The 19961-nt window shown below is 36.5% G+C and overlaps 1 long non-coding RNA gene across 1 annotated transcript; it reads left to right on the forward strand.

Annotated features, from left to right (window-relative positions):
* The first annotated feature begins 361 nt into the window (after nt 1-361).
* LOC144294370 (uncharacterized) lies at nt 362-19278 on the forward strand. Its single transcript, XR_013361771.1, has 5 exons — nt 362-409; nt 5336-5395; nt 12117-12329; nt 14811-14888; nt 18839-19278. It is a non-coding gene; the product is annotated as an uncharacterized LOC144294370 (long non-coding RNA).
* The last annotated feature ends 683 nt before the right edge of the window (nt 19279-19961 follow it).

Genomic DNA, 19961 nt, shown 5'->3' on the forward strand with positions numbered 1-19961 from the left:
AAATCTAACTGCTAAATAGACAAGATTGGTTTATAATTTCTTTTTGGAGTTTATTGAGGTTTTCTTTACTAACCAAACAGGGTCATTCTTTGCAAATGATTAATAGACCCTGGAAAAAGAAGGCTTATTTTATATTTGGATGGTTATGTTAACACTTTTACAGTCCTGTGAGCCTAGTACCTGCAGGATATGTTCACTAAGGAGAAGTTGCACTTCAGTATTGATAAGGGAATCCAAAGTTACCCATCATTAGCCCCATCTATGTGCTGAACAAGTATTCTTTTGTCAAGAACATGAAGCTAATTGTCACCAAGTTCTTAGTGTCATGGAATTCCATGATTTTCATCAGAATTCTGTAGAATGCACTTAATATGACTCCATCAGTATGGGGCAAGCCCAGAAGGAAGAGGTATAAAATGATAAGACTGAGTTCTTTTCTCATATTTTTCCACAAATAATTATAAGGAGGATTGCTATGCAAATAGTAAGAAGAATAATCCCTTAGTACTAAAGGATCTCTTATAGTGATTGGCAGACAATATAAACTCCTGCCAAAGCCCTACTGTGTGACATTCTTAGGCAAGCCTAATAATTACTACTAATAGCCAGTGTTTCAGGCCATCATCAGCTAAGCCAGCAGCTTATTATTCTAGTTTCCCCTGCTAGCCCATCCACAAGCCACTGTGCAACATCCATTGACATAGAGGTGCATACTCCTCTTCTCAACCTGGCACCTAAATCTAGGCCCTCCCAGGTGAAGGCACATTTATCAAACCCAGATCATGTTCACCAGTCTTGAAAGTTTCATGGAGCAAACACTTCTCTGAGGCATTTGACTATATTGAGTCAGCTTAAATTTACATTCAGATATTAGTAATAGAAACCAAAAATTTCAGTGGCTTTGAAAAGATTAAAGTTTTATTTTTTCCATGTAAAATAACTCTGAACTAAATTGGCAGGACAGCTATGTTAGCTTCAGGGTACCATTACTGGCCAGGATCCTTCTATTTTCTATCTTTTTTTTTTTTTTTTTTCCGCTTTTCTGTCATTTTCCAAGGTTTTGGAGCACTGTTGGTTCTAAAATTTCTGGAGTTCTTCTTTTCCTTTCAATTCCTACTTACAAACCAGCCAGTTATTTTTCTGAGTTTATCTCTTTATTATGAAATTCAGTCATTAGCACCAAGTCAGGCTACTAATATTCTGTACACCAACTTCTTCACTTAATACCACAAGCTCATTTAGCTTCTTATCTGCCATCCAAATTGTTGGTTTCCATTTGTACAGAACATTTTTTTCCATCCCTTCACTTCCAGTCAGTGTGTGTTCATATAACTGAAGTGTATTTCTATTAGCAGCGTATAGGTGGGTCTTGTTTTTTATCCATTACCCCACTCTATGTCTTTTGATTGGAGAATTTAGTCCATTTACATTTAAAGTGATATTATTGCTAGGTATGCACTTACTTCCATTTTGTTAAATGTTTGCTGGTTATTCTGTAGTTCCTCTTTGTTCCCTTCTTCTTCTTTTGCTCTCTTATCTTATGATTTGATGACTTTCTTTTGTATTATGTTTACAATCTTTCCAATTATCTTTTATGTATCCACTGTAGGCTTTTACTTTGTGGCTACCATGATGCTCGCATATAACAGTCTATGTTTGCAATAGTTATTTTAAGTTGATAACAACTTAAATTTGAATGCTTTCTAAAACTATATTTTTACTCTCCACAATCCCATATTTTATGTTTTTGTTATTGCATTTTGTGTCTTTTTATGTTTTATATCCTTTAATTATTGTAGTTATTTTTAACACTTTTGTATTTGAACATTCATAGTAGCTTTATAAGTGATTAATCCACTACCTTTACACTTACATATGCTTTCTTGTCATTAATTAGTACCCTCTCTTTTGAGTTTAAAGAAGTCCCTGTTACATTTCTTGTAAGACTGGTTTAGTAGTGATAAACTCCTTTAGCTTTTGCTGTCCTGGAAAACTCCTTATCTTTCCTTCCATTCTAAATAATAACCTTGCTGGGTAGAGTATTCTTGGTTGGAAATTTTTCCCTTTTAGCTCTTTGAATATATTATGCCAGCTGCTTCTGGCCTGCAATGTTTCTGCTGAAAAATCTGCTGCTGGTCTTGTGGGGGAATCCCTCATATGTAAAAAGTTGTTTTTCTCTTGCTATTTTAAAAATTCTCTAATTTATGGGGCATGTGGGTGGCTCAGTCAGTTAAGCATCTAACTCTTGATTTCAGCTCAGGTCATGTCTTATGTGTCATGGGATCAAGCACTGTGTGGGACTCCATGTTCAGCTGTGAGTCTGCTAGAGATTCTCTCTCTCTCCTTCTCCTTCTCCCTCTCCTCCCACTCATTCTCCCTCTTTCTCTTTCTCTAAAATAAGTAAATAAATCTTTTTAAAAATAAAATATTAAAGTTATGTCAATTACAACATTTTTAAAAAAAGATTTTATTTATTCACAAGAGACACCGAGAGAGAGAAAGAGAGACAGAGACACAGGCAGAGGGAGAAGCAGGCTCCATGCTTCTATAGAGCCTGATGTGGGACTCGATCCCAGGTCTCCAGGATCAGGCCCTGGGCTGAAGGTGGCACTTCCCCTAGCCACCTGGGCTGCCCCAATTACAACATTTTAATTATATGTCTTGTTGTGAAACTCTTTGGGTTCATCTTGTCTGTTTGGCACTCTGTGTGCTTCCTAAATCTGGATGTCTATTTCTTTCTACAGGTTAGGGAAGTTTTCATGCACTATTTCTTCAAATTTTTTCTGCTCCTTTTTCTCTCTCTAATCTTTTTAGGACTGTTATATTATGAATATTATTCTGCTTGATGTTGTCCCATACATCCCATAAGCTACCTTCATTTTAAAAATTCTTTTATAGGGATCCCTGGGTGGCTCAGCAGTTTGGCACCTGCCTTTGGCCCAGGATGCGATCCTGGGGTCCCGGGATCGAGTCCCGCATTGGCCTCCCGGCATGGAGCCTGCTTCTCCCTCTGCCTGTGTCTCTGTCTCTCTCTCTCTCTATCATAAATAAATAAATAAATCTTAAAAAAAATTCTTTTATATGTGCTGATCTGTTTGGGTGAGTTCAATTGCTCTGCCTTCTAGCTCCTGGTCATTTCTTCTGCTTCATCTTGTCTGCTGTTGAACCCGTTTAATGTACTTTTTCTATCTCCTTGTTGAAGTTTTTACTGTGTTTATCCATTCTTTCTCTAAGTTCACTGAGCACCTTGATGACTATTATTTTGTACTCTTTATCAGGTAGATCACTTATGTTCATTTCCTGAGGGTTTTTTCCTGAGGTTTTATCTTATTCTTGTGTCTGGAACATATTCTTCTATTTCCTCACTTTTCTTGACCTCTGTGTTTGTTTCTCTGTATTAGGAAAAACAGCTATCTCTCAGTATTGAGTGAGTGGCCTTATGTAGGAGATGAAACTTGTCATTCAACCTTGCTCTAGCTCTTGGTTGCCTCTTCCAACTTTTGAATACCTAAGTAGCTTGATTTATTCTTGATAGTTTCCGGTTGTTGACCTGTCAGGGTTCCAAAGGATGGGATCTCAGTCAGTTCCTAGTATCAGAATGATTGGAAGCCAGACCCCTGGACCACAGCTTTTAATATGTGCAGGAGGATCTAGGGGTTTGTGTCCAGAGCAGGCATTCCAACTCTTGGGATCTGCCCTGGAGAGATGAGCCTCCAAAGCGTCTAACTTTGAAAAACAGTGGGTTTCTATCTGAGAGATCCAAAGGGTGGTGATGAAAGTGAAATACCAGTCTAGGATCCTAGTAAGGATCGTAGATCCTTACAATTGCAGTTGTAAAACTTGCGTCCTCCAGAACAAATGATCTGGAGGTGTTCTTAGACAGCAGTTGCAAAAATCAGGGCTGCAGACATCTGTACATGTTTCTTTCTAGGTACTGGTTAGTTGTAGCAAGATTAGAAAGTGGAGGGGCAATGCATGCCTGCCAGCTCTAGCAGTGTAGCAGAAGTCTATAGAAAATGCATACACCTACCAGCACCAGCAAGGTTAAGAGAGAGTGTAGAAATGATGCCCACCAGTACTCCTGTTCCAGAGAGTAGAGCTGTACCCCCCTGGCAGTTTAAGATTAGCAAATGAATCTTCTTCATAAATAGTCTAGGCAATTTTCAAATTGCTGTTTTGCACTGAGTTCCTGGACAAGTGAGTGTGCATGCAAGCCCTTTAAGACTGGTATTTCACTTTCATCACCGTCCTTTGGATATATCAGATATAAACCCACTGTTTTTCAAAGTTAGACACTTTGGAGGCTCATCTCTCCAGGGCAGATCCCAAGAGTTGGAATGCCTGCTGTGGGCGCAAACCCCTAGATCTTCAGGAATACACTCCTGTTTTGTGATATCCCTCTCAATTGTGGGCTACCATGCAGGGGATGGGGTTAGGGGCAAGACTTTATCTCTGCTTCTTCTATCTGTTTCTATGTGGCCATTTTATCTTTTGCACATGGAAAAACCAGCTGTTCAGCCCATTTTCAGGTCTTTTTCAGAAAGAACAGTTTCATATGTAGCTATTTATTTGATATGTCCATGGGAGGGGAGTTCAGGATCTTTCCATGCTGCCATCTTAGATCATGCCTTCCAAACTACTGCTTATAATTTCATTAAATGTTTTGCTACTGCATGAATTGGATGTCATCTTTATGGCCTCAGTAACAGTTTCCTTGTCATTCTCTACCCAGACACAAAGTTGATACTAAATATATTGTTTTTCCTTTCAACAGCTTACTTTTAGATACTTTTATAAAAAGTAACCTCAAAGTTTTTGAGGCTTATAATCAAGAATTATTTTTATTTATCATTCTAACCATGCTGAAGCCCAGCTGCATATTTTCTCATCTCAGGGCCCAGATTAGATGAGCAGTTCCTATCCAGAATGTTACTAGGTACAAGGTGGAAGGAAAAAATGTGATAACTCATAAATCATTTCCTAATAAATTGAACACATTATTTCTGCTCACATTTCATTGGCCAAATCCTCTTGTCAATGGGGTAGAGAAATATATCCTCCCAGAAAAGACGAAAATGATGCATTCCATATCCAAGCTTAGAGTCAATGCCTCAGGATATATAATCATTTCACATGGAGGTAAAGCAGATATAGTGAGCCCACTATGAATATTTGCTTAGTGGTTGCTATTTTAGTACAAATCAGCCCTATATCCAGTGGTCAGCATGGAGCCTTCCTTGTCCATGTTTATAAAATACCGGGGAATTAAAGCCTCTTCCCACTGCTCCCACGGGTAACTTCAACCAATAAATACTCCAGATCTCTCATCTCTCAGGGCAACTCTGAAGTTTATGGTCTACACTGGGATAAGATTGAGCTCCAGTTGTTCTCAATGGTAAGTTGCTTTATACCATGCCCTTTGTTGGCATCTGTCCATTTTATGTCTTGCTTTTCATCTCCATATTAGTATTTCCTGTGATCACTTCCCAAATAAGCTACTTGCACTTAAGTCCTTACTTCAGGGTCTCCTTCTGAAAATCCAAACTAAGATGGAAGGGCAGAAAATATTTAGAGCAATGATACAATCTGCCACAAAGAGAAGAATGCCTTTGGGCGGTAATTAGTAGTCTCTGCCAAAAATTCCAACACAAGGAGGGATCCACCCATCTTCTCTATGCTTCTGTCCTCAAATCTGTTCATCTCTTGGTCAGACCAGAAATATTGTTTCCCAGAAGGGATAAAGACTCCTGTAAAAGATTATTTTCTTCCACTTCTGGACCACAGGAAGCAGGAGCAATCATTTACTCTAAACAGACTCTACCACCCTGTCTTTCATAGGGCCTCAGGATGTTTATTCAGGAATTCCCTTTATAGGCACGTATGCTCCCTTCCCACAGCACTGATACCATCTATACCACATGGGGATGGTGAGAGCAGGTGCACCCAAGTCCTTTTTTGTGACTCTCCATCTCCTATTTCCTTCCCTGCCCCAAAGCACACTTTCCCTACAAAAGCCACCTTGTCAGTGTTATCCTGCATGAAATAAACCTAACACATATATACAGCATTTTATGCACGTATGCACACATACCAACTAAGCAGAGACATGACAATTTTGGGCCAAAAAAAAAAAAACCCTCAGAAAATGATTTAAAAATTATCTTTCTAGATACTCTCTCCCTCTTTCCTTTCTCTCTCTCTCTCTCTCTCTCCCACATCTATCCCAAGGGAGGATTAGTTGAGATTAGTTGAGTGTAATAAGTCATAAATCAGTATCTTCTGTTACAATGTAAAATACAACTGAATTTGCTCTTTTAGCATAAATTGTTTTCTTTTCTTCAGGGAGAAAGTGAATAGAAAGATATTTTAAAAAGGAAAACAAGTAGAACTAAAAACTTCTTATTACATACTGCTCAGAAACCAGGACTTAATTATAAAAATATTTTAAAACCCATTAACTAAAAGGGATGGGTGTGGCTCATCATTGCGAAAGTTAGAAATTGAACAATGCCTTAGGATAAGAAGAATCTCATGGGAACAATGGCTGGAAAGCAGAACCTGTATCACTGCCCTGACTGCATAAAGGCCTGAGCTGGTGTGGCCATTATGAAATGAGAGAGAGATAGAGTAATCTTCCTTTCTAATGAATATACATGCTTCTACATCCAAAGAAAAATATTTTCTCAGATTTTTTGGGTAATATTTTAATTGTCTTATATTTTCCCCTCCCTGTATCCTGAGTATCTTCCTTTCCCTGTGACCTCTTGTCATTGAAGCAACTTCTGATCCAATGTTAATTTCTCAGGCCTTGGGCCCTACTCGGGGAAGGCACAAGGATTCATGCCCCTCCAATAGAGATCAAGCTCAGAGGAGAAGCGGGGAACCTGTACTTCCAATTGCTTATGATTCTTGATGAAGCCAGAGCCAGTTATTATTTCTTCGAAGAGACATCCTCAGAGGAGAGATATGAAGGCAGCGACACGAAAGACATCGGTGGACAGATGACACTGACTAGGGCTGCTGACAGAATCTAAATGATGAAAACTATCACTTCCCTTACACAGGCTGCCTGTGTTTAGGAGTCTAAGAGACGTAAAACTAATAACTAAAAAATGGATGGTATTACATAAGATTTGCAAATTTCTAACTTTATTGAGTGAAGACATTTAGAAAAAAAAACAACCTACAGGGGGATCTGGGTGGCTCAGTTGGTTAAACATCTGACTCTTGATTTTGGCTCAGGTCACAATCTCAGGGTCATGCTATGACCTGAGCCGTGTTGGGGTCCATGCTCAGTGTGGAATCTGCTTGAGTTTCTCTCTCCTGCTTCCTCTGCACCTCCTTGCCCTCGCTGTTGCTCTCCTTCAAAACAACAACAACAAACAACCTACAAACAAATACCACTTATGAGTGTCACTATTTTAAAAAGAAAGGAAATTTGAATCCCCCCTTCCTAATAGCTATATATTGGTTTATGAGAACTTATCAGTATGGTCCTTATTCTCCTCCACATTAATATCCCTAGGCTAGTGAGAACTCTGTGCTGGTACCACTCTATTCTGAAAGTTGACCTTCAGGATTCCTCTTGAGGAGCTTTGGTCTCCTTGACAAAGCTTGTGACTAGCTTCAAATGTCATACCATTCAGCACTGAGCCTTTGGTTCATACCTGAACTGCACAATTTTTTTTAAGAAGCGAAATAATTTGGCAAGGGGGTCTCCTGATAGCTTTTTAAAAATTCATATTCTAATGACAACTCAGGTAATTCTTGAATTCTTTGTTGATAGGTGTCTGCATATGGGTGTACAAGAATGAATTAAAACAAATTCACTGGTTAGAGTGTTTTATTATTCACAATTATCATTCAGATGAACTTTGGGGCCATATTTCTTTTTTTTTTTAAGATTTTAATTATTTATTCATAAGAGATGTAGACAGAGGCTGAGACACAGGCAGAGGAAGAGGTAGGCTTCCCATGGGGACCCCGATGTGGGACTCCATCCCAGGACCCCAGGACCACTGCCTGAACCAAAGGCAGATGCTCAACCACTGAGCTACCCAGGTACCCCTGGGGCAATATTTTTGAAGGTATCCATCCCTCTCTCTGCTAAGATGTTGGTGCAAATCTTTTGAAGAATCTTGTGCCCTTGGACAACATGTAAGGAGCCATCTTACTGGCTATGTACCATCTCGGAACTCCTATTATGTGGAATGGAAAATAAGCTTCTACCTTTTATTTTTTAAGTTTAAAGACAACTGAAACCCAACTTAAACACTTTAAGCTTCCTGAACTCTTAATTCAGAGAGCAATTGCAGGATTTTTAGAAAGGTAAAAAACTATAAAACTCATAAAAACACATGGCATGTTCTCAGAGTTATTTCATTGTGATAAATGTTTTCATTATTAAATAAGAAAAATAACAAATGAGAAAAGAATTCAATAAGTTTTATGAGAACAATAAAATAAACTTAATAAAATGGAAGAAATTAATAATGAAGAATAAAAGAAACTTAATAAAATGGAGGGAATTAATAAAGTTAAAAGCAGAAAATAAATAATTACACTGAAAGAAATAGACTGCATAAATCAAAGAACAAGTTCTTGAGGAAAACAATGAATTCTTCTAGCAAGTGTAATCTCAAAAAGAAATTGAAAAGCATAAATTCACAAGATCAACTTTAAAAATATGATGTAACCAGAGAAATGGATATTGCTTTCAAAGAATAAGAAAACAAAATATATTAACAATTCCTACACAAAACAGTACAAAATTGTACACAGATAAAATATGGAACAATAGCTATGGAAGAAATATAAAATGTTCCAAAGAATAAGCTTCATAAAAAAAAAGATTTAGGCTCAGACATGGTTTTATAGATTAGTTATTTCAAAGTATTAAGCAACAGAAAATTCTCATATTATGCCACCTTTTTCCGTCACTGAAAATGATGGAAAACTTCACAGCTCATATTATGTAATAAGTCTAATGTGGAGACCACAATCTAACAGATAAAACCAACACACAAAGTTTTAAAAAAAAAAGTAAAATATAAAATAAAAACAAATTACATGTGATATTTCACAATATATTTATGTGTGATTTTTTTCTCTAAATGCTACATTTCAATAGAAGTTACCAGGTAAAAACATAAATCTCACTTATCGATATAAATTCTAAGCTCTTGAATGATAGATAAATTCAGTGATATATCGAGAGCGAGTAGGACATAATCTAAAAATCTTATCCTTGTATTATGATCTCTCAGTAAAAGACAAGATATAATTGGTTACATCAAATGAAAAACCATGTAATAAGTTAAAAAGTCATTCAGTGAATATCAATACATTCCACAAAAAATCTTGAACTACAAATATAAGGCATATTATCATGGTTAAAAAATAATCTAAGACCAGCTTAGAGTATAAGAACAAAATCCAAGAAACATTCCCATTAAAATAAGGAAAGAGACTAAGATTTGAACTATTGCCACCACCTTTTCTTAAACCTTTTGTCTTGAAAGATTCAACCAATAATACAGAACAAGAAGTATAAATAAGATGTTTAACAATTGCAAAGGAGGAGATACAATTATTAGTAATAGGTACTATCATTGACTAGAAAAATGAAAAGAATCAGCTGGAAAATCTTACACAACTAATAAAATGTCCAGAGACAAAGTAATTATGTAAAAACCAATAGCTACAGTGGAAAAATGACTACTTCCACAACAGAAAACAAAGCATTTAATACCCAGGAATAAACTCAATAGAAAAAAACACACAAAATAATTTTATAAGAAAAAATATGTTGCTACACACATGGAATGAAAATAAGTTCTCATCAAATAAATTTAAAAATTAATACAAAGCTTTTTTTAAAATCTCAAGGTATTTTCTTTTTAAAAAAGTAGAAAATTGATATAAGTTCATTCTAAGATTTTCTTTTTCTATTCTTTTGCTTTAATTTTACTTTAATGAAAGTTCATTTGGGGGCACCTGGGCAGTTCAATTGGTTAAGCATCTGCCTTCAGCTCAGGACATGATCCCGGTGTCCTCTGACTGAGCCCCACATTGGGCTCCCTGCTCAGCAGGGAGTCTGCTTCTCCCTCTTCCTTTGCCTCTTCTCCATTGCTCATGCTCTGTCTCTCATAAATAAATAAATAAATAAATAAATAAATAAATAAATAAATAAATAAAATCTTTTTAAAAAGTTCATTTTGAAAAATATGGGGATGATACTTGCCAAGAATATTTTAAATAAAAATATATTGAAAAGGAACTTCCCAGGGCACCTGGGTGGCTCAGTTGGTTGAATGTCTGACTCTTGGTTTCGGCTCAGGTCATATCTCAGGATGGTAAGATAGAGTCCTACGTTGGGCTCCGCACTGGGCATGGAGTCACTTTAAGATTCTCTCTCTCCCTCTCCCTCTCCCTCTGCCTTCTCTTTCTCTCTCTCTCTCTCGCCCTTCTCTCTCTCTCTCTCTCTGTCTCCCTCCCTCTATAAAAAAAGGAACTTCCTAAGCAAACATGGAAATACATATATAAGACAATAATTAAAACTGTGGTATTAAAGTGGAAATAAGGATATCAAAGGAAAATGATTTAAATCCCAGACCAAAAACAAAAAACAAAAAAACAACCTTTTTCTATAATAGTAGACTTTTGAAGGTGACATTTGACACTGACCAATATTAATGGGACCATTGGTTAACAACTGGACAATTCAGATACCCACATGAATGGGGAGTGTGCGGATGACTGGACCAGGTATACCAGCCACAAAAAAACATTAAACCAACCACACCACCACCATCACATACAACATGGTGCACACGCATGCATACACATGCACACACATATCTCAACATGATGTTTATAATCCTCTTCTTCCTGGAAAAGGAAGAGGTGAAGGGCAGAGTGTGATTATACTTGTGGATTTACTAGAAAATCATTGAATTGAACTGTGAGAAACTTACAGTTGGGTAGATTTGATTGTCTGCTGCTGGGTCAGCTTGAGGCTAAAAGTCAGAAATTAAATTGAAATAGAAATAAATTCTATTTTTACATGCCTAAGTCTGTGACTGAGAAATTCATGCTTATTAAACCTTAATCAAATCAGAGCTATCCTTGCTTGGCAACACTTGATAGCTTCCCAGTTGTGCTTCAAATGAAATCCAAACTCTGGGAAGAGAAGACACCGTATGTTCCCTTCCTTGATTAAATCTCTCAGCTCATTTCTTGTCCCCCTCCTTTGCTCCCACAATATTCCAGCAGCACAGACTTTCTTTTGAACAGAGCAAGATCTCTCCTGTCTAAAGCCTTTTTACTTGCTAGGCCCTTTGTGTAGACTGCTGTTCCTTTGCTTGAAATGAATTTCTTAGTTTATTTTTTTAACTTCCTTCTTTTGTTCTTTAATTCTCAACTCCCATAGCATATCCTCAGAAATGCTCTCTCTGATTTTCCTAACTGAAATAGTTATTTTTAAAATTATATCCTTATATGTATTTTCTTCATAATGCTTTGTAAATCAAATTCTCTGTTTATCTTCTTTACTTGTTCATTGTTTTTCTCAACAAATGTGAAATTCCTGAGGGCCGGGATATCGTTTGCTTCATTCATTCATTTATTGTGAATCCCTATTTCTTAGTATGGTACCTGGGACATAAAACACATTCAATGAAGCACTTTTTTTTATTGAATAAATTACTCAGTCATTTAAAATCATATTATAGAAGACTACATGTAGACAAAGGAAAATGTTCATAATATATTAAGTGAAAAAAGCATATTAAAAACAGATAACCTCCAGGTATATACTAACCTATGGCAAAAGAAAATTTTGAGCCATGGATGGAAATGTACCTAGCACAGCAGAATCTTATCTCTAAAAAACAACACTAAAATAGCCTTGTAAAACTCACATTTACCTCTTCTCTGAAGATTTTCTCATAGATCACTTCTATTTCCTCTTTTAAACCTTACTAAATTTTCCAATTTTTTTGAGTCTATACATACATAATCTTTAAAGTATTACATATTTCAAATATAAGTAATTATTTGACAGCATAGTATTGTTTTCAGAGTCTTTTCTCCTTTATCTTTTCATCCTTTCTTAGTTGTACCCAAAGAAGATATTGTCATGGAAACAGCAAACCTGAAATAAAATCCATCTACCAACTAATGAGCATGTGATTTGGAGCAAGTCACTCTAGCCTTCTGAACATCCACTTCCTTACATAATGGCTATAGTGTTAAATGGATAAAATGAAAACTACCTCCAAGAAGATGGTATAAAAGGGCCTTCGAGGGAAAGAACTGGGAAAAGACAGGTTGAGTAACTGGCCGCCTACTTTCCATTTCCCTTCCTCATTTGCTTTTACAAATTGTTCTTTTCCCTTTCTTCCTCCTAACTGATCCACATCCCATCAATTCTGGGACTGTATCAGAAGAGTCTTCTGGATAGGGAAGGCTGGCTCTTTTTTTTTGAAGATATTCATCTGCTCAATAAAAAAGGGAATAGACTGGCAGAGTCAGACAAACGCAGTCTTTAGGATACTCAGTGGGTTCTGTTTCTAAATTTCCACCATTTTTTTCTTTCTCTCACTGTTTCCTTTTGAGCTTTGAAATTCTTGGTACCAAGGCAGTTGGAAAATGACAACCTTGAGGCTAGAGTTTGAAAAGCTTGGAGAAAGAAAAATTATCATGTAAATATTATTCTACATTGCCTTTTCCTAGACAAAGGGGTCAGACACTTTAAAATGCAAAATGCAAAGTATGTTTGGCATATCCTGGAATTGGGGGGTGGGAACTTCAGATCTAATTCCAAACAGGAAAAAAAAAGTTTGAATTTATTTTCTAACTGACTGAGGAGAGATTTAAATGTTGAAATGTTACAATTTCATTGGCTTCTCTCAGCAGCACCAGGCATTTCCATTCCACTTGGGAAGAACAAAATGAGGCAAACAATCCAAGATTAAATGAAAACAGGTGGGGTAGAGGATGCATTTACGCTTTACCACCTGGAATAGGAATATTCGCCTCTTGTGGTTTTATAGGCTTGGGGGCTATTGAAGAAATAGCACCTTCTATAAATTGAATCAACGCTCATTAAACTCATTGGGAGAAATTTAGTTAGGAAAACAGCCTAGATGGAAAACAAGCCCTTTGTTTTTATTGGATTTTACAATAGGGAGCACTCTACAATAAGGAGCTTTTAAACATGAAGGCGGGAAGGGGCTAACTATAGACATTACCCTGGTGTGGGGTTGCATCTGGCAGGACATTAAGCTTCTCTAGAAAGAAGAACATACTTACAGCAGAGACAGAGGTTAGAGAACTATTTTATCTTCCACAGACCCCAAATAATAACCTTAATGTGACTCTCTCACCATTATGTCTCCTCACCCCCAGCAGTAATTCTGCATCCCTGGCCGATGCTTCTACAGTTTCTTAAGTTCTCAGTTGTTTTTTTCCCCAAATATTTCACTCTCCACAAACTAATGATGCTAAGGTTACTGCCCTGCGTTCAGAAGCAACAGATTATTATATAATCATAACTGTGCCTAGCACAGCAGAATCCCACCTGTAAAAAGCAACACTCAAAGAGCCACGCAAATCTCGCAGTTATCCTCTTCTCATTAGAGATTGCTGTTCTAGGTCTGTAAAATTCTTCCAGGGTAAAGAAGTCCCTCTTCCAGAGCTCACTTTAAACTGGTTTCAATTTATCAAGCATGTAAGCATGACGCAGGCTCCAGGACCTATGCTAAGTACTGCACATAATGTAAAGAAGGTAGAGGGAATAGGAAACTCCTAGCTTCTTTCTGGGAGCTTTGTATCTTACCTTGTTGATACACCATTTACTGCTGGTTACCCTACATTATAGAGGACAGCAGATTTTATCAAGCTGTTAACATAAGATTCAATCCAGATATACGTAATTTGAAAGCCCATGGTTTCTCCACTCTCTTAAAGTTTGAGGTGACTCCGGAGGAATAAAAATTTATGGTAGGATCAGTCAAAATTGTATTCATCAGAAATATTCTTGGAAAAGGAAATACTGTAATTAATTTGAAAATGGGCTTTGATAAGCCCATCACTCTCACCCTGTTTCTGATGTTACCTTTAATTCTTGATGAAATGACAGGGCCATAAATGACCAGGAAAAGAATTTGTATCACTTCTAGAGGATGAGAGGAGAGAGAGTGAGCAGAAAACCTCCCTATATTCTGCTTCTTAAAAATTTGCCTTTCTAAGGTCTGACTGTGTTCAAAGTGTGATTAAGGTCAGATCATAGCAGGAAAGCCCCAAAACACCAGATGTATTTTATCTCACAAGGAATGCTCAGAATACCCAAATTGGAAGGATATTGCTGTGTCATCAGGAATTGAAGCAACCATGTCTCCATTACTTGTTAGAACAAAGTGTTGTCATACAACAGTATGATAAGAAAAACTTCTGCAAAAGTCAATTCAGTACTTTCATTAAAAAAAAAAAAAAAAGTTATTTCACAGTGAATGTCAGACTTGGTTCAACACACTCTTTGGACAACACATTGAGAAGCCCCTGTCCAATACAGCTTAAACTCTACCCCAGAGCCAGTCTAGGCACTATTAGTTTACTATACTAGGTACACTGTTGGGTCTCCCATAATGCTGGTGCATTATATTATAATACGTGGCTTCAAGAAAGGCCAGAAACTTCTGTTTAATGATCAATCCTTGCATGATGGCAAAAGGAAAATGTATCATTTCTGTTTTTTACCCAAGAATCCCTGGAAAAATCACAATGTCTTGTTTTTGTTTTTTTCAAAGTCATGCCTTTCTGTGATGCAGTTTTCCAGGTAAATAATGAAGGTACAAGCAGACCAAGAGAGCTCGCCAAGTTGAAAGGTGAAGGTAATTCTAATTGTACCTAATCTTTATTGTTTCAGAGAGCAAATTGAGAAGCACTTAGTGTGAAACCATTTATCAGAATGAAGTCACTGCTCACTACTCAACAAAATTAAATGCACCAACATGATTTTTTTTCCTACCTAAGCAATGTAGTAGTCAATCATTAGCTATAACATGGTCCCTTTAGATAATTAAACTATATTTCCAGGACTTACGTGTTATTTGAAGAGAAACAATGAAGTCTTTAATAACAGAATTTCATGCTTGAATTTTCACATCTTTGGAAGAAAAAAAAGCAAACGTTCTGGACTGGATGATGGAAATATCAAAGTTTCCTGGTAGATTTTTTTTTTTTTTTTTTAAGAAAAGAGCATACTATCCATTTCTGTCCTCTAGATTGAGCATTGGTTCTCAGCAAAGCCATTTATACTTAACTAAGTAAGGACTCTACTCTCTCCCTTCTCAGCCAATTCAAGCAGATTACAAATGGCACCAGTCACAGACTCACAATGGGGGAGTGGGCATGCCAGAGATAGACACAGGGGTTATGGACTGAATTGTGCCCCACCCTTCCAAATTCATATGTTGTACCTCTAACCCCCAATGAAGCTGTATTTGAAGAGAGGGCCTTGAAGAAGGTAATCAAGGCTAAATGAGGTCATAAGAGTAGGGTCTTATTCCAATAGGACTGTTGTCTTTCTAAGAAGAGAGAGATACCAAGGAAAACCCAGGTGAAGACACAGCAAGAAGGTGCTATCTGCAAGCGAAGGAGAGAGGCCTCAGAAAAAAAAAAAAAAAAAAAAAAAAACAGAACAAAACAAAAACAAAAACAAAAAAACCCATAAAACCTGCCAACACCTTGATCTTGAACTTCTAGAGAACTCCAAGATTATGAGAAATAAATTCTGTTAAGCCACCGAACCTGTGATATTTTGTTATGGCAGTGTTAGCAGACTGATAAAATCAGACAAATAAGAATGTCGCTGAGTTCTAATATTGCTGAGTTTATGATTTTGTGGGGTTTTTTTTTTTTGAGTTTATGATTTTGAACTCAGTTTTCTTCCTCTAATTTACTTATTTATTCAACCAAAAGAAACACTTTACCAGATGCTAGGATCAGCATTGGGCACAGTCAGATATGTCCCTGCCCTCATGGAGCTCTGTTCTCCCTAAGGGACAGAAGATAAAAGATCAAACGAACAAGTATACAGTGTAATTTCAGATGATGCTAAGTGCTGAGTTGGGAATTAAACAGACTGAGATGATACAGGGCCTGGGGCAGGATCTGCTTTGGGAAATTCATCAGTAAGGCCTTTGTGAGGAGCGGTATTTGAGATGTATAGATGAGGCCAATCAAGTGAGAGGCCAGGAGGGATGTTTGCCAAGTAGAAGCAATAGTGATGGCAAAGTCCTAGTGATGGGAGCTGGTTTGGTTTTCTGGAGTCTGGAAGAAGGCCGGTGTGCCTGTAATATCATGAACAAAGGAAAGAATGATATGACATATGTCTGTAGGAGAGCTGGGGCCTAGACCATTACATTGTGTGTGAGTTAAAGCCCTAGGGGGCTCCATCATAGATAGTGGTCATTGATCCAAGACTGTACTTTCATCTTTCTCTCCTCCTTCATAATATATTGTATCCACGGGCTTCTGTGAGTCTACACCTGCCTTGCTTTTTTCTCACTCCACTGGTTGCCCCTTATAAATCACCTGTCTGGCCTTTCTTTTTTTCCATGAATAGCATAAATGTCAGAGGGCCTCATAGACTAGAGACACAGAGAGAAAGGCAGAGACAGAAGCAGAAGGAGAAGTAGGCTCCCTGCAGGGAGCCTGATGTGGGACTCGATCCCAGGACCCCAGGATCACACCCTGAGAGAAAAGCAGACGATCAACCACTGAACCACCCAGGTGCCCCTAAATAAAATCTTTTTAAGTAAAAGAATTCTAATTTGATACCAACATTAAAAGTCAAGAGATTTCATATACAAATGTGAATTTCTGACATTCCTTGAAAAACCAGATGGTGTGTCAAGGCTGGTCTGTATTCCCGAAAGACCACCGTGGACTGAGTGGCGGTGACTGCCCAGCTAGATGGAGCAGGCAGGCAGGTGCCACCTTGCCGGAGTGCCCTTCAGGCTTGCTCCCCTCATTCTGCCTGCTGGGCACTGTGCTCTCTGAGCTTACTGCTCCTGCCTTAGGAGGAATTAATGAGTTTACTCCAACAAGAAAAGTTATGACCTTTAAGGAGAATCTTTTTACTCCACATTTTACTGAAATATAACACAATTAACAACAGTGCTTGAATCAGCAGAACTCAGTGAGTTCTCATTTGAATAACCACTGCCCAGAACAGGAAAGAGAATATTACAGCAATTCAAAATCCTCCTTCATACCTGCCCCTTCCTCACATCCCCCATCATTACCAACCAAAAAATACAACTCTTCTGAATTCCAACACTATAGATTCATTTTGTCTGGCTTTGCTCTTTTAAAAATGGGATACCAAAAAAAAATAATAATAATTAAAATAAATAAATAAATAAAAATGGGATATCACTAATGTACTTTTTGTATATAGTTTCTTTAAGTCAATATAACAATTTTGAAATTCATTCATATTATTTCTTCATAGGAATCACTCATTTTCTCTGTTGTATAGTATTTTATTGTGTAAACAGATCACAATGTAGGAATTCTTCTCTATATGGCTTCCAGGTTGTAACACTTATTGGTAATGCTGCTATGGGCACTATTTCACATATACTTTGATGAATATATACAAGCTTCTTTTTTGGAAATCCACTTAAACTGGAATTGCTATATGGGAGAGGAGGCATAAATATGGCTTCACTAGATAATGCAAACAGTTTCCTAAAGTGATTGTATCAATTTACCCTTTCACTAGTGATATATGACATTCCCATTGTTCTATATTGTAATGACATTTAGTGTTCCAATTTATTTATTTAGTTTTAACTATTCTGTTTGATATATAATGAATGGCATCTCACTGGAGTTTTGATTCATATTTCTCTGATGACTAATGATATTGAGTAATTTTCATATGGCTATTAGCTATTTGGATATCTTTTTATTGGGAAATGCCTGTTCAAGACTTTTGTCCACTTTTAAATGGTGGATTATCTTTTTGTTTTTGATTAGTATATACTTTTTATATATTCTGAATAAATTTATTTTATTGAATATATGTTCTAAAACATATTCTCCCAATCTATGGTCTTTCAATACTATCCTTTGATAAACAGAAAATTTTAACTTTCATGGGGTTCAATGTATCCATCTCTTTATTATCTGCTTTTTTGATCCGTTTTAAATTTTATTTTTAAATTATCTTTTGCTAATTTATATTTACACCTATATCTGTATGAATATAATGCAATCATTCTTTGTATATTGATCTTGTAATCTACGAGTATAATAAATTATATTTATTTTCTATATACTCAATGATAATGTCTTTTCTTGTCTTACTGAGCATTCTAAGACTGATGAGACAATGCTGAGTAGAAGTTGTATTAGTTATCTGTCACTGCATAACAATTTGCCTCTACATTTAGTAGCTTAAACAATGAGTATTCATTATTTCCTAGGCCATGGAGGTGGATGAAACTTATCTAAGTACCTCTGGTTTAAGGTGTTTTATGAGACAGTGGTCAAAGCAGTAGGCAGAGGCCATGGTTTAACAGAAGAGCCCAGTGGAGAAGTGTGGAGGAGGTGATTCATTTCCAAGCTCACTCACATGTTAGTAGGCCCAGCTTCCTCACTACTGGGGCATCTCCACAGGGCTATGTCAAGTCATGGCAGGTGGCTTCTCCCATGGAGAGTGACATAAGAGAATGAGAGAGAATAAGAGCCAAGATGGAAGTGAGAGTTTTTTATAACTAATCTCAGAATAACATCTCATCATTTCTGTCATATTTCATTTCAGAGTACTGAATCAATAAGTCTAGCCTTCACTCAAGGGGACAGGATGACAATGACACAAAAGCAAGAATGCCAGGATTCAGGGATCACTGGGAGCCATGTTGGATGTTGCCTACCCCAGAAGTGGTGATAATGAGTTTCCTTGCCTCTATCCTAAGATTATCACTACTTTCAATATTTCACCATTAAGTATGCTTGTTTATATATATTTTTTATCCTTTCTTTAGATTGAGAAAGTTCTCTTCTCAGAATCGCTAAAAAGTTGTTTTTTTATTCATGAATATGTATTGGATTTTATCAATGCTTTCTCTGCATCTACTGAGATAATTATATAATTTTCTCCTTTGTCTTCTTAATGTGAGAGTTTGAATTGATTTTTTAAATGTTAATTAGCCATGCTTTTCTGATATGAACCCAACATGGTTGTGATACTATATATTTTATGCATTGATGGGTTTTTGCAAATATTTTGTTTAGGGTTTCCTACCAATGTCACTTTAGGTAGTTTATTTTTCACACACACAAAAAAATGGTTCCTTCAATCTAAGGTTTAAAATATATTGGAATAATGTTCATAAAATTCTTTTATTATTTCTTTATTGTTTAGAGTACCTATAATGACGTTTGTCATTCATTATATTGTGATTTTTGTCAGGTGATTGATTTTTCACTACTTTTTTCTTTTTAATCTGTCAAACCAGAATTTTACCACTTTTAATAATATTTCCATATAACCAACTTTTGACTGTTGATCACATCCATTCTATCTTTGTTTTCTACTTTATACTTTCTTTGGATCTTATTTGTTCTTTTGTCTAATTATTTGAACTAGATACCTAGATCATTACCATTTAGCCTTTCTTAATTTCCAAGACTTCCTATCATGGCTTTAAATTCTTTAAGCAAGGCTTTGCTTACATTCTCAAAGTTTTGACATAAATATTTTCTTTTCCATTGAGCTTAAAATACTTTCTAATTTGTAGTATGATGTTTTGAACTATTGCTTATTTAAATTTATTTTTACATTTTCTATCATTTGAGGATTTCTACTTAGCATTCAATCAATTTTTTCTAGCTTAATTCCATCCTAGGCAGAGAACATAACTTGCTAGATTTTAATCTTCTCA

This window comes from Canis aureus, chromosome 22, assembly GCF_053574225.1.
Source record: "Canis aureus isolate CA01 chromosome 22, VMU_Caureus_v.1.0, whole genome shotgun sequence".
NCBI lineage: Eukaryota > Metazoa > Chordata > Mammalia > Carnivora > Canidae > Canis > Canis aureus.